The 23,006-nt window shown below is 41.4% G+C and overlaps 1 protein-coding gene and 1 long non-coding RNA gene across 12 annotated transcripts in view; one reads left to right on the top strand and one right to left on the bottom strand.

Moving 5' to 3' along the window:
- Window positions 1-9,379: 9,379 nt before the first annotated feature.
- On the bottom strand, window positions 9,380-13,434 carry LOC148404722 (uncharacterized). Its single transcript, XR_015861399.1, has 2 exons — window positions 13,029-13,434; window positions 9,380-10,027 (listed from the first exon to the last, which is right to left on the bottom strand). It is a non-coding gene; the product is annotated as an uncharacterized LOC148404722 (long non-coding RNA).
- Window positions 12,654-23,006, top strand: part of elf2a (E74-like factor 2a (ets domain transcription factor)) — a 65,599-nt gene continuing 55,246 nt past the window's right edge. For 4 of the 11 annotated variants that reach the window (XM_088390222.1, XM_088390195.1, XM_088390205.1 and 1 more), the window contains exons 1-3: window positions 12,655-12,943; window positions 14,020-14,158; window positions 14,233-14,329. The gene's annotated coding sequence lies outside the window, so the exon portion shown is untranslated. Of the gene's footprint in view, window positions 12,944-13,470; window positions 13,508-14,019; window positions 14,159-14,232; window positions 14,330-23,006 lie in introns of all 11 variants that reach the window. The other 7 variants (XM_088390213.1, XM_088390143.1, XM_088390160.1 and 4 more) reach the window with 7 other exon arrangements.

The raw sequence follows: 23,006 nt of genomic DNA, 5'->3' as shown, positions 1-23,006 counted from the left end.
TTGTTCAGAGTGGAGATAAAACCAGCAGGTGCCAAAGGGAGCCAGCCAAGGACGAAAGACGGGATGGAAGACAACAGCCCCCACACACACCGAATCGCCCATAACCAGCACCCACTCCCATGGCGAACTTGCCCCACCCCAAAGACTCATCACCCATCAAACTCTGCCCACACTGGCATGTGCAGCTGATATAAGCTAACCAAAGAACCTTGAACGTTGCCTTTTCTGAATAGAGACTTTACGCTCTTGAAGGGCCCAGCGCTGTATTGTACTTTCCTGAAAACAGAGCTGTCTGAACAAGAATTGTGATTGAACTCAACCAGCCTGTGTAAATCTAATTTGTGCTTCAGTGTCTTAGCATTTTCCTAAATCTGAAGAAATCAAACGAGCACGCAGTGAGTAAATTGGATAACAGGTGATTGACAATGGCTTTTGCCGTGAGGCGCAGATAGCGCGCTCCCTAAATTGTGGACAAAATCCAACAAATGGTGACCATCCGACGTGATTTCTTCAGAAGGGAAAGTGCATGCTCCACAAAGGATTCTTCCTTCTCCGCTCTTGCTCAACAATATTGCAGTCCGATCGGCACAAAAGATAAGGGGGAACATTTTTTTCTCTCTCCCAGTGCAGCAATATTGTGGAGTGAAAGCAGAATATAACAATTAATAATTTCAGCTCTATGTTCAGGAATGGTGGTTGTATAGAAGTGTGTGTTTGTGTGGAACTTGGTAAAAGTGATTTGTGGAAAAAATTAAAAATACAGAAACAGGTGAAGGCGTCGCTGATATAGCAGGACGGATGCCGAGCGACTCCAATAGTGTGACCTTCGAACATTATAGGGCTGTCTAATGCGAGGGACATCTGGGATGTCCGAGTCGTGGTGAATTAAGAGAAAGGTGGTGAGGACTTTGTCTGATCAGCAAAGGGCGCTCACACCGCTGGAAGTTGTGGGATGCCAGTGGCTAGCATATGGGCACCTGAGTGGCCTCAATAGTAGACACTTAGGAACTTATACTGTTGCCTAAGGTCGGGGTCGATTGGATCGGCCAGGCCACCAATACGAGTCGGGGACTCGTGGAAAAAAAAAAAAAGGGTGAAGGCATTGCTGATATAGCAGGACCGATGCCTGGCGACCTCAATAGTGCGACCTTAGAGACTTATATTGTTGTCTAGGGCGAAGGGTAACTGGGTTAACCAGGGAGCTACATAATTGTTGAAGTGTGCCTATGATGATATTGTGTGGAAAGCAGGCTTGGCTGTCAGATGGGACAGTGGCGCAGCGGAAGAAGTGAGTGACTAGTTGTGGTGCTGTTCATGGGATGGAAGTGATGATTTGTGGTTCATGAAGAACAATAAGTTGATTTGTATAAAATTGTTGATTTTATTTTTATTTTTCATAAGAGTTGGAGTCAGAAATAAGGCTTAACAAGAATTTGATAAAGAACGTATATTTAATTAGCATGAAGGTTATACCCCATTGTGTGCTGGGGTTAAACTGTAACCATTTTTGTTTTCAAGAGGGTGCGGCTCTAAAGTTTAGGCCAAACGGTCAGGTGGGCACAAATGCATATTTTGGACAGAGGTGGGGGGTTGCATTGTGCGACGTGGTGGTGGGGAGGCTCTCCGCACTTCAGTTACGCCCCCACCCCACCCTTGTTATCAGCTGGGAAGATTGTCATGTCTATGTTGTGGGCCCGTGTGTTTGTTTATGTATATGTTTGTCTTTGTGTATCAGTTCGTTATAAAGGATGGAATTGCGTTAAATTGGTGCACGGAAACGGTGTGCTAGACAATGGTTTATCAGATTTGCATTGTTAAATGTAAAACTTAGAAATTATAGAATAATCTGAGGGTTGTGGGCAGAAACTTGTCCAACGAGGAGAGTGCCCAGCCCTCATAAAAATGTGAGAGTAAGAGAGAACATATAGATTGTAGAATTGGATAAAATTAAATTATGATTGCAGATTTTAAATTTAGGAGGAATTATTGATTGGTTATGACATAAGACTATACAAGGACACATGTAAGGATAAGTCAAAGATTTGAATCACTTAGAGTTAAAAACAACAAATAAAAACGACATTGCAAGGGGGCACTTTTTATCAAAAGAACACCAAGTAAAGTATTAAGTAGTGGGCATTCGTGATTGGGATTATATTAAGGATAAAATTAGGTCAATGATTAGAATTCAATGGTGCTCTACACAAAAAGGCTAAAATTTTAATGAGTAAATATTTGGAGTACTGTGTGGGTCCACATATGTTATGGTCCTAGTTTATTTGGTTTTGATTGTGGGTTGGGTTTATTTTGTTTATTGTTAAGGTGTTCCTTGTTATTCTCTTATCCCCTGCATTGTAAATGTCTTTTTTATGCAGATAGGTTAACAGGCTAAGAATTTAGTGAGAGATAATTGATCAATTGATGGGATTAATAATTGTCCAAATCCTAGTCACATGTTTTGAGGGACCACAGCAACAACGTTATATTTAATTTGCAGGCCTTTATTTCGTACGTGATGACAGTGTCTAGATAAGTAGACTGTTTTATCAAAAATGTGAGAGTGAAGGAGGAGGTTTGATTTGTAATCTGGCATTTGGGTGCCACTTTTAAGAGTCTGTGAGGAGCATAGATTGTTTTTGTTTGTTTTTAAAGACATATTTAACAGTTTATCTCGGTGCGGTAAGGATATAGCAATTTTGAAAGACTTAAATTAAAAGCAAAAATACATTTTAATTCTGACACATGCCAGCTAACATGAGGATGGGAAATAAATACATAAATAAATAATAGCTCAAATGTGGCATGTGTTTTAAATTGGGTGATAAGACATTCACTTTTAAGCACTATCATTTCGCGCTCCTGACAACAATAACTTATGAGATGGTAAACCAAGGAGGAGTGTCATAGTTGGAACACAGGCGCTGTATGACCTATAGATTGAACAATAACATTCACCACATATACAACCATGTAGATTGTTAAATTACATTACAGTTTATTACAAAGGATTTCGGAACTTTATTTGATGATAAACACTGGAACGAGGATTTTAGCCGTGTTAATGGGTAGGGTGGATGGATTACTCAAAAAAAAAAAAAAAAAAGCATTTGATAAGGGCGGCTTGATAGTAAGATGATGAGTGTGCACAACTGATAGGATACAATATGTTAATGGGAAGATTTGGGGTGGAAGGAACAAATACTACACAAGAAGACTGATAACACGAAGATAGTTTTGTGAAATTTGTGTCCCAGTGTGTTCTGCCCTAGCGTGTGGCACAATTCCTGAACTGAGTCCTCTTACTCCACTGGCTGTCTCAAAATCAACAGAGGACTGTCCCTGGTCATGAGACACCTTTGAACTTTGGGAGAACAACAGGAACTATTATCATGCTTGAAGGGGGCAAGCACGGCTCTTAACAGGACAAGAACCATACAGTTGGTGGAATACACACAGTTGCAGATCAAAAAGAAAATGGACTGAAAGAACAAAGACAAGATGGACGCATTTGAGAATGGCGGATGATCCAGCCCAGAATCATCATCATGAGAATCTAAGAGGAGAGGCTGCTAAAGACTTGCACGAGGCACATGAAGTCAAACTGGATACATTGCTAAAGACTGCTAAAGCATTACAAAGTTGGTGGCGTATGGGACAAAAGGGATGGAAGTGTGTTTGGGTGCTAGGACAGACATAACTGAGGAGTTTTGATAAAAGAGGGAATAATAAGGCTGCTTATTGACACTGAAACGGGCATAAAAATATACATCGATATGTACAGTGAAGATGCACTAATAATAACGAGTCATGCGTGTTCAGAAACTTTGCAAAGTGGACATTGATCGATAGAAATTAAATCATTTGAATCATATTTTTTTATATGTAACATAGCATTTTGACGACAAGATTAATCCAATTGAAATAATGACAATTTATAATTGGACCAGTGAAAATTTGGATTCGGGCAACAGAAGGCTGAATTGCAAAACTTAATTGACCTTTATCAAAGCGACAGAATTTAATTACACATCAATTGAATGGAAGGTATTCTGTGGAAGTGGACAAGGGATATTGGAGGTGCCATGAAGAATGGATGGTGAAATATTGGATTGGGGTTTCTGAATTTCTCAGGGACCGTGAATGTTTAGAATATTTGGCATGGGTATGTGGACTGTGTTGGGAGTGGAATGAAGTGAATCAGATGGGTTACGTGGAAGTGGTTAAGCTATGAATAAATAAATAAATAAAAAGAGGCAGAAGAATGCAGAAGAAGTTGAATAATAAAGTCAAGGCAAGTCAAGTTTATTTATGTAGCCCACAAGCAAGTCTCAAAAGGCTTCAAATGTACAAAAATTGCCAATTTAAAGTACAGGAACAATAAGTGTGAGGGCCACAATGATGATCATGACAGCAAAAATATTTCTAATTGGTTTTGATAGGTACAAAGGGGGAACGTGGAAGAAGGTTTTCAAAATTTGTGATATAGCGTGACTCAATTATCAAGAGTAAGTATTTCTTTTTAATTAAGAATTGGCATCAACAAAAATGAGAACGATAATCCAAGGTGATAGTGGCAGGAGGAAGCTGTGTATATTTTTTAAACATTATTTTCAGTATCATTATTTCTTAGGAGGGTCAGTAATGCTTGTGAGGAGATGAATGAAGGAACAAGGTAACAGTAAAAGGGAGTGCTCTAAAAATTTTTGGTTCTTTGCCAGAGGTAGTTACTTGGAGGGATGAATTTAAACTGAAAGCAAAATGGAACTGTTTAGTGGAAGAAATATGGGAAGGTGGAAATATTGAAGTTACAGCTCAACACAAAGTGTCAAATAGTCTAAGTGTGAGATGTGAGCAAACTAAATGAGGAGTTAAATCATGTTCCAGTATTATGCATATTGGCAAACGATGTGAGGACAGGAAACCAGACAATTAGATATTAATTTTGGATTTAAAATAAAAAAGGGAAATTTTAATTGAGGAGAAAATTTTGCATAGGGAGGGTTCTTTTTACAATTTAATATTGTATGTTTTATGTGTGTGTTGTGGGATGACAGTTTGTCTGTAATGCTGTATGAATATCAAGTCTGTACTTGGGATGGGGTTTGTGTATTGTGAATGGTTAACATGATTCAAGGTTGGGGTGATGTGATCACAGCAGAGGATAACATTCCTCTCACCTGAAAAATATAAAGATACTACAGATTTGAAAAAAGCAAGATTGATCAGGGCTCATTTTGGACTAAATATGGGTTTAGGATTATTCTGGGGCACCATTTACAACAAAAGACTTCAATGGAGAAGGCCCATTTAGAGATTATGACCAGACGTGACCATACCAGCATTGACAATCAAGACTCTGAGCCAAGACAGTGTATGACAACAACTCTGGACTTACCTGACAGTGTGACGAAATGTATGTGACGGAATTTGTGATGACTTGCTTTGTTTTGAGGTTTTACCTAATTGTATTGCAGCCTCTAACAGCAACCCAGGGAGCAGATATAGCAGCTTTATTTGTTAAACTTGCGTTTACTTTGCAGGTTGTCAACTGCAGTCTTGGAGAATTTTGTGTCATGTCTGTAAACATGCATTAACAACTAACCCCTTACTTTTCATAATGAGTTTGTAAATGTGATTGTTTTCATGACAGGCTCGGCAGGCTCCAATTTTTAATTTTATACGTTTGACATGCGCCCGTGTGTGGATTATTTTTTTTCATTATGAATTTTATTTTTTGGTATTATGGATGTTTATTGTACGGAGAGCTGCATGCACAGCTACAGGTGGGTGGTGGCTTTTGTTCATACAGCCATGTGAGATGCTGCCAGTCGAGTTTCAGGGACTGAGAATTGGTGATTCCAGGCCAGGATGGCATCTGGAGGTACACCGAAGTCCAGCTGGCGATGGGTATGTCACCATGGACATTGTTATTTTTACTTTTTAACCATTGTGACACATTTTTTAGAACGTGTCAAAAGGGGGAGGTGGAAAAAAACAAAACAAAACAAAAAAAAAATGGGGGGAATTGTGAGAATGGGGAATGCGAGTGCCCAGTGGGCCACTTTTGGTAAGCAGAACTGGCGCTGCGGGATGAACCGACATTGTAAAGACACCACGTAGATTAGAAAGCAACTTTGCTTGGTAGGAAAAAGGAGCGCAGCAGGAAGGGGCCGGGGCAGAGTTATAACAGTAAGAACAACACCAATAACAATAATAATAATAATTAAAATAATAACGGTTTGGCCTTTTTCTACTTTGATGTTTTACTGTTGTTAAAGTAAATACATTCTTCAATGATGATGAGTCCTCGGATTATGTGTGTGATAAGGGCGGTTCGGTCCCTGTATCACCGATGCCAGAGTCTGGTCCGCATTTCCGGCAGTAAGTCGGATTCGTTCCCAGTGAGGGTTGGACTCCGCCAAGGCTGCCCTTTGTCACCGATTCTGTTCATAATTTTTATGGACAGAATTTCTAGCCGCAGCCGAGGCGTTGAGGGGGTCCGGTTTGGGGACCTCAGCATCGCGTCTCTGCTTTTTGCAGATGACGTGGTGCTGTTGGCTTCTTCAGGCCGTGATCTCCAGCTCTCGCTGGAACGGTTCGCAGCCGAGTGTGAAGCGGTCGGGATGAGGGTCAGCACCTCCAAATCCGAGTCCATGGTCCTCCATCGGAAAAGGGTGGAATGCCCTCTCCGGATCGGGGATGAGATCCTGCCCCAAGTGGAGGAGTTCAAGTATCTTGGAGTCTTGTTCACGAGTGAGGGGAGGATGGAGCGCGAGATCGACAGGCGGATCGGTGCAGCGTCGGCAGTAATGCGGACCCTGTACCGGTCCGTTGTGGTGAAGAGAGAGCTGAGCCAAAAGGCAAAGCTCTCAATTTACCAGTCGATTTACGCTCATACCCTCACCTATGGTCACGAGCTATGGGTCGTGACCGAAAGAACGAGATCCCGGATACAAGCGGCCGAAATGAGTTTTCCCCGCAGGATGTCCGGGCTCTCCCTTAGAGATAGGGTGAGAAGCTCGGTCATCCGGGAGAGACTCGGAGTAGAGTCGCTACTCCTCCACGTTGAGAGGAGCCAGATGAGGTGGCTCGGGCATCTTATCAGGATGCCTCCTGGACGCCTCCCTGGGGAGGTGTTCCGGGCATGTCCCACCGGTAGGAGACCCCGGGGACGACCCAGGACGCGCTGGAGAGACTATGTCTCTCAGCTGGCCTGGGAACGCCTTGGGATCCCCCGGGATGAGCTGGATGAAGTGGCTGGGGAGAGGGAAGTCTGGGAGTCCCTCCTAAAGCTGCTGCCCCCGCGATCCGACCCTGGATAAGCGGAAGAAGATGGATGGATAGATGGATGGATGGATGGATGGATGGATGGATGGATGGATGGATGGAATTGTGAGATTTTAAGTGTTTTCAGATTTGAGGGTTTTTAAGTCTTCAACATGCTGGACGGAGGAGAAGAAGCAGAAATGAAGTGAATGGGAGACAACATCATGAGATGGAGCCAAAGCCTGGTAACAAGTGTGAAGAGTTTCAAAATAGTTTATAATAAACTGTAGACCTTCACAAGATAGGATCAAATAGGTGGGAGAGTATTAAATGCTTTTACATTTAATTAGAACATTAATTAGAACAATAACATACAGACTCCAAACAAATTGGGAACAGGTGGATTATGAACATTAAAGTTTGAATAACACATTATTCACGTGATTCATTTGCAGGATAAACAATGGAAGGGATTGATAAACTGAACAAATTTAAGATGATTGCGGAAGTATTATGTTGAAAACAAATAGATTCAACAAGTTTTTTTCCCTATAAAATGGTGCCGTTTGGGTTTGAAGTACATAGTCGCTTCAAATGAGGAAAAGCATGATTTAAGATACGTGATTGATCAATGAGAAGTTTATCCCTTGTACCAGGGGGGTCAAACTCATTTGTTCACGGGCCGCAGTGTAGTCATAGCTTCTTTCGGAGGACCGGTATGACTGTCATACCCAAATAAATGTGTGAGCACCTCATATTATATAGAGTAAAAGCTACAAAACAAACTGACAAGTAACTCGCTTTCAAATCGGACAAATACAAACTGGTCTAATATTTAAAAATAAAATAAAATATTATTAAAAGTGAAGACAATTTGCAATTCGAGTAATGACACATGAATATGAAGCAAAATTTGTCTTCGCGGGCCACATAAAATCATGTGGCGGGCTGCATCTGGCCCCCAGGCCTTGAGTTTGACACCTGTGCCTTATACAAAGGTAAAGTAGGATTAGAATTTGATAAAACAGATATGGACATCCACATATTCCATTAGAGTTTAAATTGCTTGCAATACAATTACAAATTAGTTAACACCTGTGTGATTGATTGATTGATTGATTGATTGATTGATTGATTGATTGATTGGTTGGTTGGTTGGTTTATTGATTGATTGATTGATTGAGTGATTCATTGAGTGATTCATTGAGTGATTCATTGAGTGACTGACTGAATGACTGAGTGACTGAATGGGCAATCGTTCGATGTCTGTCTGTCTATATGTATGTACTATATATGTATGGATGTATTTCGTTATTTGTTTATGTATTTTTCTTTCACATTTTCTTTCTCATCTTCCACTTCTTTCGGCTGCTCCTGTTAGGGGCCGCGACTGCAGAGTAATCGTTTCCATATCTTTGTGTGCGGTCACACCAACCATCTGCATGTCCTGCAACATATTCATCTCTGCCACACTCTCCATTATTTTGGCCAGTAGAGATTTCCAAGCCTCGCTTCTAACATTCTTTCCGATAACTTCATGCTTTGCTTAATCAACATAACAACACCTCTGTAGCTACTACAGTTCTGCGCATCGCCGTGGTCTGAAATAAAAAATAAAAGTCAACGCCTTTCCGGGAATCTTCTCGCTTTTTAAGAATCTCCCCTGCCATCTCTCCTTGATAGTTCCATGCTGTCACTGGAATGTCGTCTAGGCCAATTGCCTTTCCACTCTCCATCTTTTACAAATGTCTGGGTATGAATTTTATCTATATTTATTTTTCTCACTCATTGGCGGCCCCACAGAGGGACTTGAAGCGGCTCCACAGAGGGACGTGGTGTACCAACAGAGGGACCCTGGTGGCATCAACGATTTTGGTGACCTCAGTTAAACTGAGGTCAACATAGGGAGTGAAGGAATGGGGTCGAAATACAAAAAGTCCTACCTAGCTACAAAAACAGATATGCTCAAACCTCATTGAATAAAGTACATAAGCAGAAAAGTATATTCACATATTAAATCAATAAAAGAAACGCTTTAAGCTTATAATTATACCTACACACCAAATCAATAAAGAAGACATAACTACACATTTTTGATAAATGGTAATCAGAATCAGAATCAGAAAACCTTTATTGTCATTCTACATAGTACAATGAAATTGGAGACCTCCATCCAGTGCATGAGGTAGATACGAGTAACATAGTCAAGTAATCGACTAATAGAAAAGTAGATGAATAATCGGAAAACAGTAGTGCGGACAAAGTGCAGTAGTAGTGCAGGAGGAAAGTGTCATCAGTGTCGGCTGGAGTTGAGGGCGGCTATGGCTTGGGGAAAAAAACTGTTTTTGAGTCTGTTTGTCCTGGTCTTCATTTGCCTGTAGCGTCTTCCAGAGGGCAACAGGTCAAACAGGGCGGAGCCAGGGTGGGAGCTGTCCGCTGAGATGGCCTTAGCCCTGCTGAGGCAGCGGGTAGTGTAGATGTCCGTAAGGGAGGGGAGAGGGCGGCCGATGATCCTCTGGGCTGCCTTCACCACTCTCTGCAGCTTCTCCCTGTCAGCGGCGGTGGAGCTGCCGAACCATACTACGATGCAGTAGGTCAGTAGACTCTCAATGGAGGATCGGTAGAAGGTCAGCAACAGGTCGGTGTTGAGGTTGTACCTCCTGAGGACTCTCAGGAAGTGTAACCGCTGCTGAGCCTTCTTGACGATGGAGGTGATGTTCTCTGACCAGGAGATCCGGTCAGAGATGTAGACGCCCAGGTACTAATGAGAAAGGTTTTTATAACTTTATGATCTGATATATATTTCTGAGCACTTTGAAATAACAAATGACTTTTGATATATTGCCTGAATAGCTTAATGACCCTTAAGGAACTGTGTAATGCATGCCTGATGTTTTTTCTCTAAATCATGGACACGGCCAGAGTCGTCTTGACCGTTCAGTACTTGATTGTATCTTATGTTTTGACTAATGCTACTTTACTACTGAACGCTCTGCACAGAGGGAAATATTTTGCCTAACAAAGAAAAGATACGGTTGGAAACATGATTAAACTAAGAATAAGCAAAGACATGAAGTATCAAAAGAATAGCAATAGATTAATGATGTCACAGCCAAAAGCTAACATAATTTCGTACAAAATTAAAAGAATGAGGTACGACAGTGTATGTCCAAGATTGGAGAAGAATGTTCATAGGAAGGTCACGTGGAGATAAAACCAGCAGGTGCCAGAGGGAGCCAGCCAATGACTCGGCCAAAGATGATCGCCAAGGCCGAAAGACGGGATGGAAAACAGCCCCCACACACACCGAATCGCCCATAACCAGCACCCACTCCCATGGCAAACTTGCCCCACCCCAAAGACTCATCACCCATCAAAATCGGCCCACACTGGCATGTGCAGCTGATATAAGCTAACCAAAGAACCTTGAACGTTGCCTTTTCTGAATGGAGACTTTCCGCTCTTGAAGGGCCCAGCGCTGTATTGTACTTTCCTGAAAACAGAGCTGTCTGAACAAGAATTGTGATTGAACTCAACCAACCTGTATAAGTCTAATTTGTGCTTCAATGTATTAGCATTTTCCTAAATCTGAAGAAATCAAACGAGCACGCAGTGAGTATATTGGATAACAGGCAATGGCTTTAGCCTTGAGGCGCAGATAGTGCGCTCCCTAAATTGTGGACAAAATCCAACACTGCAGTTGCGAGATCGGACAAATATGCACAAATGAAACAATGCTTTAAAAAGGGGGGATTAAAAAAAATCCATTATTTGTAATGGGAAAACTAGATTCGTAAATCGACCGATTCGCTTCTCGAACCGCCTTCTGGAACGGATTGTGGTCAAAAACCAAGGTTTGACTGTATTTTTTGCTATTCTTGTTAAAATCACACTTACTACATGTGAACTGGAAATGACAATAATAACACATAGTGTTCACCTTCACACTAATTAGTGTTTTTTACACATTGAGGGGACAAGGTTTAGTAAAGTGCAGAATGCAGGGTAACAGAAGTGCGGTGGCTGTGGTTGTTTTCAGTATATTTGTTTTTACTGTTGTTCATCGGACTTAAAAGTCTTCCAAAAGTACCAGCAAAAGAGGCCGTCAACAAAAGTCCTGATACATCACAGAGACACAATTATTACCATATTTACAAATATTTACCTATTTACTATCATTGATATCTTTTGTGATTGCAGGTCTGACCATCTTTCAATTTAAACTGTTTCAGACTGTTACAGTCTCAAACAGTTAATGGAAGAGCTTTAACTGAGAAGCAGTTCTGTTCAAATATGGAGTATGTGAAGTTCACATAACTAGCTCAGTGGCCTAGTGGTAGAGTGTCCGCCCTGAAGGTGGAAGGTGGAAGGTTGTGGGTTGAAACCATGGCTGGGTCATACCAAAGACTATAAAAATGGGACCCATTGCCTCCCTGATTGGCACTCAGCATTAAGGGTTGGAATTGGGGGGTTAGATCACCAAATGATTCCCGAGCGCGGCACCGCTACTGCTCCCTTCGGGGATGGGTTAAATGCAGAGACAAATTTCACTGCACCCAGTTGTGTGTGTGACAATCATTGGGACTTTAACTTTAATAACAGTCTCCTCTCGAGGAGACATTTTTTAATTGATAGTTTACTGTCATTTATTGAGACGACTTTTTTGAATGATCTATTGAAACGACTATTTCTGATAAAATTTCTGTGTTTACTTTCAGGTTTTGTGCCAAGCGCTTGATATTCTGATAATCAGGACTGCAGAAAAGATAATTGGAAGCAACCTCCCATCTATCCAAGACTTGTACCTGTCCAGTACCAGGAAACGTGCAAGTAACATCTCTACAGACCCTTCTCACCAAGGTTGCAGTCTGTTTGAACTATCCCCTCCGGACGGCGTTATAGAGCTCTGTACGCTAAAACCAGCAGACACAGAGACAGCTTCTTCTCCCAGGCTGTTGCTCTGATGAACTCACACCACTCTTAAGAGTCTCAGAGTCATTACCGTGCAATAACATCCTGCTCTCCACACCTTTTTTGAATTGTCTACCCTGTTTGTACTATGTGTCCTCTCTGCATCCATTGCAGCCTGGTCATCCTAGAAGAGGGACCCTCCCATCTGTGGTCTCTTCTCAAGGTTTCTCATTTCCCCTAGCTGGTGTTTTGAGTTTTTCCTTGCTCTCTTGGGAGTTTAAGATCAGGGGATGTTTGAGAATATCTGCCATTTTTCATATGTCCTGAGTGTTGTTGTTAGTCACCTAAATGTTGAACAGAGGCTGTGATTTACCGAAGTCAAATTCCTTGTTTGGCACGCTCAAACATGGCAAATAAAAACTCTTGAATCTTGAATAATGGGGTTTGGCCCTCGTGACGTCACAGCGGTTGACGCTTTGACCCGCTGTGTCTGTTTTGCTACGAGACCGCGCGCCGGAAAGCTACATTGGTGGTAGCAAAGTACTGATACAAACCAAAACATAAGTAAGGCATGCATACGACCTAGTAATCTGAAATCTAACCCGGTTTCGAGAATCGTCTGCACATTGTTTCGAGTGGCAGAGGGATTAGAAAACATTGTTTAGTAAAGTGAAATTGGCTTTTCTTGTACTGTAAATTTACGGCTAAATCAGGCCCAGGTTACGTTAGCTGTGGAGCGTCCTTATTGATTGCACAGCATAGCAAGGTAAGAATATGGCAATAACACACCGATGAGTTGCAATTGCGCGTTACAAATACCTGAAATAGATTCTTTTGCTTCTCTTACTCACCAAGGACTTCTGTTTTATATGACGGTATTTAGCACCTAAGGAAGCTAATTGCTAATGCTACGTTACGTAGGATCCCTACAAATTTAGACTTAACTAATAAATAAATATGTCAACATTTCGTACAGCTATCAAAGAAACTAGACTTTTAGCACTCGTAGCTTAGTTGGCAAACCCTTGTTACATCCTTGCCAAAAAGTTGCTGATGTTGGATCGGTGTCAGGTTGCAACAGAATCATGTCGTACGTTCAAAAAGTAAACATTAAGTTGCGATAGACTTAGTCGTTGTTTTCCTTGCTCAACGACGGACATCTTGAACAAAACGCAATATCGTTCATAAATTAAGTGCTAATGAATTTGGTGAATTGCTGTTATTGTTTTTATAATTTGTAACTAATGCTAGTAAACGATGCCAGGTGCACTGACGGTAAATTATTAATTTTAGTTGACACTATCCAGATTTCAGAGCCCTCCATCATCAGGTACGTTAATATTATTTACTTTAGACAAGAGTATTGTATTAGCAAATCAGCGTTCATTTTACAGAATCGGATCTTGTGTGTCTGTACAGTAGGATGAAAAATAAGTAAACCTTTTGGGGTGGTCATGCACTTCTGCATAAATTGGTCATAAAATGTTCATCCAAATCACAAGAATGAGCAGGATGCTTAAACTCATTCCATCCATCCATCCATCCATCCATCCATCCATCCATCCATCCATCCATCCATCCATCCATCCATCCATCCATCTTCTTTGCCGCTTGTCCCCTCGGGGGTCGCGGGCGTGCTGGAGCCTATCCCAGCAGTCATCGGGCAGTAGGCGGAGGACACCCTGAACCAGTTGCCAGCCGATTACCACACAAACATTATTTTTTTATTGAAGACATTTCCATGTTCACAGGTCAGGATAGGAGGAAAACGTAAACCCTAGGATTTAATAACTGGTTGACTCTGCTTTGGCAATAATAACCTTCATAAAACCTTTCCTGTAGTTGCAGACCAGGCCTGCACAACAATGAGGAGGAATTTTGAACCATTCCTCTACAAAATTGTTGCAGCTCCGCAAGGTTCCTAAGATGTCTGGTGTGATTAGCTCATAAGGTCATGCCACACCATTTCAGTTGGGTTGAGGTCAGGACTTTATTTATGAATTGTGTAATGCTGACAAAAGTATCTCTGAATTCTTCATGTTCATCATTCCACAGTTAGAAAAAGTGAGAACGTTCAGCATTGTTGCTTCTCTTCCATGGAGTGGCCATCCTATAGATGACTGCAAGAGCTCAGCGCAGAATGCTCAGTGAGGTAAAAAGAAAAAAGAACCCGAGTGTCAACTCATGACTTACAGAAATCACTGGCACATGCCAACATCTCTGTTGACAGATTTACCAATAACCCATTAAGGCCTAAAGTGCCTGGCAGAACATGCCTAAGAAGCACTCCCGAAAACCTGAAGTGTTCCTGGAAATTCAACAATATTATCAATGCCTACTAAATAATTGATATCTCAGCCCCTGTAGCTGATAATTAATAATAATTCCAAAAACATTTGAGAGCTTACCCTTGTGGCTTTCACCAAACCTGAGTTAATTTATACAAATATTCTGTATAATTTAAAAAATTATACCATTACGGGTGCGTTTGAAACAGCCTCAATTAAAATTAATCCTCCATTCTGACTTGAACCCTTCAAAAATCACCTTCTTCCCCGTTGTCCGCTAAAATTTTTTATCCACAAAACCCCTCTCTAATGGTTCGCCTGGTTTGAAGTCCTTAAATATGTTGTCACTTTTTTGAAAATTCTACAAACCAAAGGTGCCGTGATGTGATAATTCTGATGCATTTCATTGACTACGGGATCAAGAATTAGTCAAGGAAAACAAAAATGACGCACCTGTGCTCTCAGTGTTAAAGGTAGAAATGTGTAACAGTGGTTAAAATGTCGTAACGCGGTCCTGTCTTAAATGAGCTAAGAGATGCTAAGTGTTTCAGTTTGGACATTTTTGTTTGGGGAGTTGTAATGTGTTCTATTTTTCCGGGAAGGTTGAAAATGTGTAGAGGGAAAGGCTACGTCTGGGATAGATTTACTCATTCACTGCCGGTTTGATATGATTAGTATATACGTGAGCTGCCCATCAACGTCAGTTAATAGATTAACTTATTCCAGCTGTGAAGCATGATGGAGCGAGCATCATGGTACGTGTGTGCTTTGCTTATTAGGGCCTGGACAACTTATCATCAATTGAAAAATTGGTTAATAAATTTGAAGAAACTTTGACGAGGAACTTGAGGCCATCTGTCCATCAATTGAATTTCAAATGAGGATGGGTGTTGCAATAGGACAATCCATCCATCCATTTTCTATATCGCTTGTCCCCACCGGGGTCGCGGGCGTGCTGGAGCCTATCCCAGCACTCATCGGGCAGTAGGCGGGGGACACCTCGAATTGGTTGCCAGCCAATCGCAGGGCATGATGAACAACCATCTGCACTCGCACTCACACAAGAGGACAATCATCCACTCAAAAGCAATTGAACAAAAGAATTTCTTCAAAAGAAAAATGTATGTGTTCAGGAGTGACCCAGTCAGTCCTGTCCACAACCGAATTGAGATCTTGTGGGATAACCTCGAGAGCTACTCACATCAGACATCCCAGGACTCTCGCTAAAAAGCAATCATTTTGATAAGTGAAATGGTCAAGAATTCATTCTGATCGTTGGTCACGTCTGATCTATTTAGTACAGGTTATTGCTGCCAAAAAAGTGTCAGCCACTTATTAAATCCAAGGGTTCATTATTTTTTTTCTCCCTGTCTAAATATATAAAAAAAATTATGTGGTAAAGGTTCAAGTAGACAGTTTATCGTCGTGATTTAGATGAACACACTATATTTAATGACCAATTAATGCAGAAATTTAAGAAATCCAATGGATTCCCATACCTTTCCCTCCCATTTTGTGTGCACATCCGCATGTGTGCATGTATGTATACATACACATGTATTAGGATAAAATCATAGGATATCTTTACATCTGTTAGGCTATCCTAGATACTGTATAATTTCAATTTACATTTTGATCTGCTCTCTGATTGTACAAAGTTCTATTAGCAATTGCAGCTTCAGATCTTAGATGGTGCTTTCTCTCTTCCAAGTTAACTTGGAAAATGGGCTTTCTCATGATCTGCTCCACTTTCCTGGAATAGCATTCAAAAAGACGTGTAACTTAAAGAACTTGGCTCCTTGTCTTTAGTAGATCGTTTTTAACTCATTCTCTTGGTATCATGGTATATAGTTATTATTAACGCATTCGTATTGCCTTTGGTCTTTTAACAAGTTGGCGAGGTCTCTCTTGGATTCAAGAAATCTCTACTCTCAGTGAGATCATCTGGTTCAAAAAGGTTAAAATTATCCATTAAATTTATATAAATTATGCATTTATGCTCCTATACAGTACCTGTATATTGCTTGCTTAGCGCTCAAACCTCCTTAGTCACAATTTGGTGAATTTCATGTTTTTTCTTAAATCCAAACTACTGTTCAGTTCACATTTGTGTTTATTTTTTCTATACAATTACTGACCAGTCTGTTGAAAATGGCTTTCTTTTTTTTGACAATGCAATGCTAATGATTGAACAAACATGTCATTTTTGGGGTGTCTAGAAAAGTGATGATTTTGAAATACGGTAATAGTATTACAGCTGAACCTCGATTTTACGCGGACTTTGGAGTCCAGAATTTGGGACTTGCATCAACCCCAAAGCGCGTTAGTTAGAAAGTCTTTGAAGTGTAATAAAATCAGAGCCATGCATACAAGTGTATTGGGAAATTGCAGTAGAGCAAAATGTATTAAGATTCCGTGTTTGCATTTGGGGAATAACATTGTTCGGGGTGAAAATTAATATGATATCTTCTTTTCCTTTCGGCTTGTCCCCTCAGGGGTTGCCACAGCGAACCATCTGTTTCCATCTCACCCTATCCTGTGAATCCTCTTCTCTCACTCCAACTAACTTCATGTCCTCTTTCATTCCATCCATAAATCTCCTCTTTGGTCTTCCTCTTGACATCCTGCCAGGTGGTTCCATCCTCAGAAAATTATTATATTACCAATCGGGCTAGCGATCATCGACGCGTCTTATCCTATAAGCAGTCATAAAGATCAAACAGCCCTTACTGGTTGCCATTTCTGTGCTGTTCGGGCTTCTTATCAAACGCCTTTAAATTTGTCACAGAAATCAAATCACTAGAGCGCTAAGGTTTAAGCTAGTCATTTAGTACGGTCTTTATATCAAACATTAAAAATACGATGAAAAAAATTGGGATCCATAACCAAACTGCGTTAAGACAGAAAGTCGCGTAGAATTGAAGTGTGTAAAATTGAGGTTCAGCGGTATTTCATTTTGTTTTTTCATTCATTAAATGGATGGCAAAGCGAAGATGGTTAATTTTTCACTAACTAGCCCAGTTTATATATATATTTTTTTAATCAGAAAAATGAAAAAAGTTAGCATTTTCTATTTTATCCATTCATGTGGAGAAATAATTAAACAATGAATGCCTTTAAAAATGCCTACTTTTAAAGAGGAAAACGGCCACACACCCCACCCGTCTGTCTTGGTTGATGATGTAGTCGGAAGGTAGAAGCAATCACAATTGGTTCATTGGAAATCATTGTTAGACTATCAATTAAAATGTCCAAAAACAGCTATCAATTTGGCACCAAAATTTACATGTACCTCTCTACTGTGTGTGTGTGTGCGTGTGCGCGTGTGTGTGTATATCTATCTGTCTGTCTGTCTATCTATCTATCTATCTATCTATCTATCTATCTATCTATCTATCTATCTATCTATCTATCTATCTATCTATCTATCTATCTATCTATCTATCTATCTATCTATCTATCTATCTATCTATCTATCTATCTATCTATCTATCTATCTATCTATCTATCTATCTATCTATCTATCTATCTATCTATCTATCTATCTATCTATCTATCTATCTATCTATCTATCTATCTATCTATATGTCAAGCACTGGTTCAATCATTACACCACTACCTGTCATGGAAGAGCTTGATGAACAGCCCACTATTCAGGAGCTGTATAAAGCTGTCGATTCCCTATCCAGCGGTAAAGTCCCAGGAAATGACGGCATCCCCCCAGAGGTCATCAAAGCAGCCAAACAAACCAGCCTCCTCGTGCATCTCCACAAGCTACTCTTACAGTGCTGGGATGAAGGAAACGTGCCTCAAGACATGCGAGATGCCAAGATCATCACACTATACAAGAACAAAGGCGATAGAAGTGTTTGCAACAACTATCGCGGAATATCCCTACTCTCTGTCGTGGGAAAGACATTTGCCCGAGTTATACTAAACAGACTCTATCCACTGGCTGAACGGATTTATCCAGAATCCCAGTGTGGCTTTAGAACAGGGAGATCCACCATCAACATGATCTTCTCATTAAGGCAACTGCAAGAGAAGTGTCGTGAGCAACAGCAACCACTGTACATCGCCTTCATAGACCTAACGAAAGCCTTTGATTTGGTCAGTAGAACGGGTCTGTTCACACTCCTGCACAGAATTGGCTGTCTTCCTAAATTGCTGAGACTGATTGTCTCCTTTCACAAGGATATGAAAGGTACTGTACAGTGCAATGGATTAAAATCTTAACCCTTCCCAATTACAAGTGGGGTAAAGCTCTAGACCACTCGGAAGACCACTTCTCCGCTTCAAAGATGTTTGTAAACGGAGCTTGAAGGAGGGCAACATCGCACCAGCACAATTTGAGACACTGGCCGCAGATCGCTCAGGGTGGAAAGCCGTTACCAAATCAGTCATCAAGAAAACGGAAGAGAACAGAGAGAAGAAAATGGAAGAGAAAAGGGCTCAAAGACACAGAAGAGATGCTCAGCTACCCCGAAACTCTACTGCCTTTAGCTGTGACATCTGCAACAGGGCATGCGGCTCCAGAATTGGACTCTTCAGTCACAGAAGGAACTGCAGGTCCAGCAACCAATGACCACCAAGGCGCATAATCCATAGTCTCTCGAGACTGACGGAAGCCAACAATATATATATATATATATATATATATATATATATATATATATATATATATATATATATATATATATATATATATATATATATATATATATATATATAGCCTTTACGGCCTCCCTAGAAAATCGGAAACTACTGAAGTCTAACAACATGCACGTTGCTACTCTAACGTGGGGCACACAAGATATTGAAAACAATTTTGAGTTGCAGAAATTGAATTTAGGCAAAAAGGACGAGCCTGCCATATCATTTTTTCACTTTGATTTTTGGGGTGTCTGTATACTGAGCCCTCTGTAGGCTGAAAACTTTTATTTCCATCAAAAGATGTGGCATCCTTTTGTTCCTGAGACATTAAACTGTTGAAGTGTTCCTTTAATTTTTTTGAGCAGTGTATAACATAAATAACAAGTTTATCGAACCATCTGTGTCACTCCAAATCATTAAATCTCCTAACTCCGGAAGTCAGTGAATGGAACTCATTGTCAGTGAGGCTCCAATTATTCCACAGCCATAGTGTGCCCTCATGCGGTTTAAAGTGAAAATAACATGTGAAGTGATCAACTATACTAGTAAGTAAGTAAAGTGTTAATGATCAAGTAAAAATGTATGAAAAAAATCACATAAGTCGCTCCTGAGTATAAGTCGCCCGCCTCACCCAAAGTATGAAAAAAAACCTGACTTATAGTCCGAAAAGTACGGTTTATACATACATACATACATACATACATACATACATACACACACACATACAGGGTGCGGCAAAATGATCTGACACATTTGTAGGTTTAATAAAATGCAAATAAATTAAAGAAACAATTTATTTAATTTTTCCGGTGACAATGCGAGCCGTAGCATTCTGGACCAGTTGCAATTTATGGAGGAGTTTGTGGGGGAGACCGACAAGGATGGAGTTACAATAATCCAGACAGGAGGTGACAAGAGAGTGAACTAGCATAGCAGCGCTGTGTGGAGTGAGTGATGAACGGAGGCGATTAATGTTATGGAGGTGAAAATAGGCAGAACGGATAGTATTGTTTATGTGGGTGCTGAATGATAGGGTGCTATCGTGGAACACACCCAGGCTCTTTGCCCGAAGGGAAGGGGAAACCGAGGAGGTGTCAGTGGTGAGTGTGAAACTGGGTTGTTTGCTGAGGGAATCTTTGGAACCTATGAGGACTACCTCAGTTTTGTCGCTGTTAAGTTTAAGGAAGTTTGAGGTGAACCAGGATTTAATTTCTTGAAGGCACGCACATAGGAAGCAGGGTGGGAGGGTGGAAGGGGATTTTGAGGAAATGTAGAACTGGATGTCATCCGCGTAGCAGTTAAAATTAATGTTATATTTACGGAAAATCTGGCCAAGTGGGAGGAGGTAAATGATAAGTATGATGGGACCAAGGACGGAACCCTGGGGAACACCAGAGGACACGGGGGGTTGGGGGGTTGTCATGTGAATGATTTTAACTGGATAAATTGAGAGCGGCCAGAGAGATAAGAGTGGAACCAGTGCAGGGGTGTGTCAAACAGTCCAATAGAGGCTAGTCGGCCAAGGAGGATGGAGTGGGAGATGGCATCAAAAGCTGCACTTAAATCAAGAAGAATGAGAATAGACATGAGACCAGAGTCGGCTGCAATCAGGAGATCATTTGTGATTTTAATGAGGGCTGTTTCTGTACTGTGTTGAGGGCAAAAACTGGACTGGAAATGTTCGTATAAATTATTACTAAAGAGATGAATGTGGATCTGTGATGCAACAACTTTTCTGAGAATTTTGGCGAGAAATGGCAGGTTGGAGATGGGGCGGACGTTACTGAGGATATTGGGGTCTATGCCAGGTTTCTTAAGAGTTGGTGTGACTGTAGCAGATTTGAAAGATAGAGGGACAGAACCAGAGGTGAGGGAAGAATGGTGATGATTGCAGTAATCAGGGGCAACAAAGAGGGGAGGGAGGCTAAGACCAGGGAAGAGGGCAGGGGGTCAAGTTGACATGTAGATGGCTTTGAATTTTGAATGAGTTTAGATAGGTCAGCAGCAGAGGGAAGTTGGAAGCAGGAAAGAGAGGGGGGGTGGGATGAGAAAGGAAAGAAGAAGATGTTAGGGGTCAGTTGCTGGTGGATAGTGGCGATTTTATTGTCAAAGAAGGACATCAGGTTGTTACAGTGGTCAGTAGAATAGAAGTGTGGGGGGAGTGATTCAAGGGGGCGGGTTGAATTATTAATCACGGAGAACAGGACTCTGGTGTTCCCTGCACTGGCTGTAATTTTCTCCGCAAAATACTGAGATCTTGCGGAGGAGATTGCATCCTTATATTGCATAATGTGGGTGTGGTATAACTCTATGAATGGTGAGTCCAGTTTTGAAGAAAAGCCGCTCCAGCTGTCGTCCTTTGGCTTTTAGTTGGCGTAGATGAGGAGAGTACCAGGGAGCAGAGTGGGGGAAAGAAACAGTTCGGGTTTTGAGGAGGGCAAATAAGTTTAGCAGAGTTTATAGTCCATTGTCGTAAGTAGAAACAAGCTGATCCGGGGTGTATGGGGTGGTGATGGTGGGGAGACTGCCAATGGCTGTGGTGAAATCTGCTAAATTTATGTTTTTGATATTGCGGAAGGATATGATACGTGACTGTTTGGTTTTGGATAGTACTGTTTGGTTTTGGATAGTGTAAGACTAAGATTGAATGAAACCCACAAGTGATCAGACAACTCTGTTCCCGGATTGACGGCAGAGCAGTTAAAAGGGGTGACACCGGAACAACAGACTGTCTAAAATATGGCTTTTGGTGTGGGTAGGCAAATTGATGTGTTGTTTGAGTCCGAAACTGTCCAGACAAAAGGTGAAATCCTTAGTAAGAGTGCTGTTAGTGCTGTCCATATGGATATTTAAATCGCGATGAAGAACGATGTTGGATGATAGTGAACAGATGTAGGTGAGAAATGTGGAGAATACGTTAATATATTCCTTGTTTGATTTGGATGGTCGGTAAATATTAACCAGGATAGTAGGTGTGGGTCCATTCAGCTGCAGATTCAAAGGAACTGGATACTGGTACTGTAACCGATGAGACCTTCCAAGTCTTGCAGTGAAGTATCGCGAGACCTCCTCCTCGACCCGTAAGACGTGGTTTGCATTTGTAAACAAACCCAGGTGGAACTGACTCGTTCAGTTGAGAGAAGTCGCCAGAATGTTGCCACGTTTCAGTTAAGCATGAAAAATCATACTTGCGGTCGAGGAGGAGGTCTTGTATTAGTTGTCCCTTGCCAGTAAGGGAGTGGATGTTGAATAATCCCAGTGTGACGTCAGTGTTGGTTGGAAAAGTGGGTGTTAGCTGACCTTGCTAGGCTAGCTAACGTGCTATGGTCCACCTTCCTATGGATGTTTCTCGGTGGATGGCGGCGGGAAGAGGACCAGATGGAGTTTATGGCAGTGGAGTCATTTGTGCAGTAGCTTCGTTTAGCACCACGGTGGATGTGTATCCGTCGGTGAAGGCGGGCAATGTCCGGGAAGTGTTGCAGTACAAGTGGAGGAGCGGGCCAGATGAGCCGGAGTTGGAGAAACTCCGCATTCATGTACTGGATCGTAGTTGACGCTAGATAAATCATGACAGACAGGATAGTCCACCAGAGCACGAAGCTCACAGCAAGGTCGTAGGTCAGCATGAAGCACGAACAACCGGGGAGGCAGTGACCAGGTAGTGTAAAGCAAACATACTAGCCCACAGGTAGCATCTAGGCCACAAGTGTCAAACTCAAGGCCCGGGGGCCAGATTTGGCCCGCGACATCATTTTATGTGGCCTGCAAAGACAAATTGTGCATCAAATTCGTTTGTCATTACTAGAATTGCAAATTGTCTTCACTTTTTAATATCTTTATTTTTTAAATATTTGACCAGATTTTACTTGTCTGATTTGAAACGAGTTA

The sequence above is a fragment of the Syngnathus floridae genome, chromosome 1 (assembly GCF_059516105.1).
Source record: "Syngnathus floridae isolate MCC-2025c chromosome 1, RoL_Sflo_1.0, whole genome shotgun sequence".
Taxonomy (NCBI): Eukaryota; Metazoa; Chordata; class Actinopteri; order Syngnathiformes; family Syngnathidae; genus Syngnathus; species Syngnathus floridae.
Note: the sequence above shows the minus strand (reverse complement) of the source record. Positions and strands in the feature narration are given on the sequence as shown.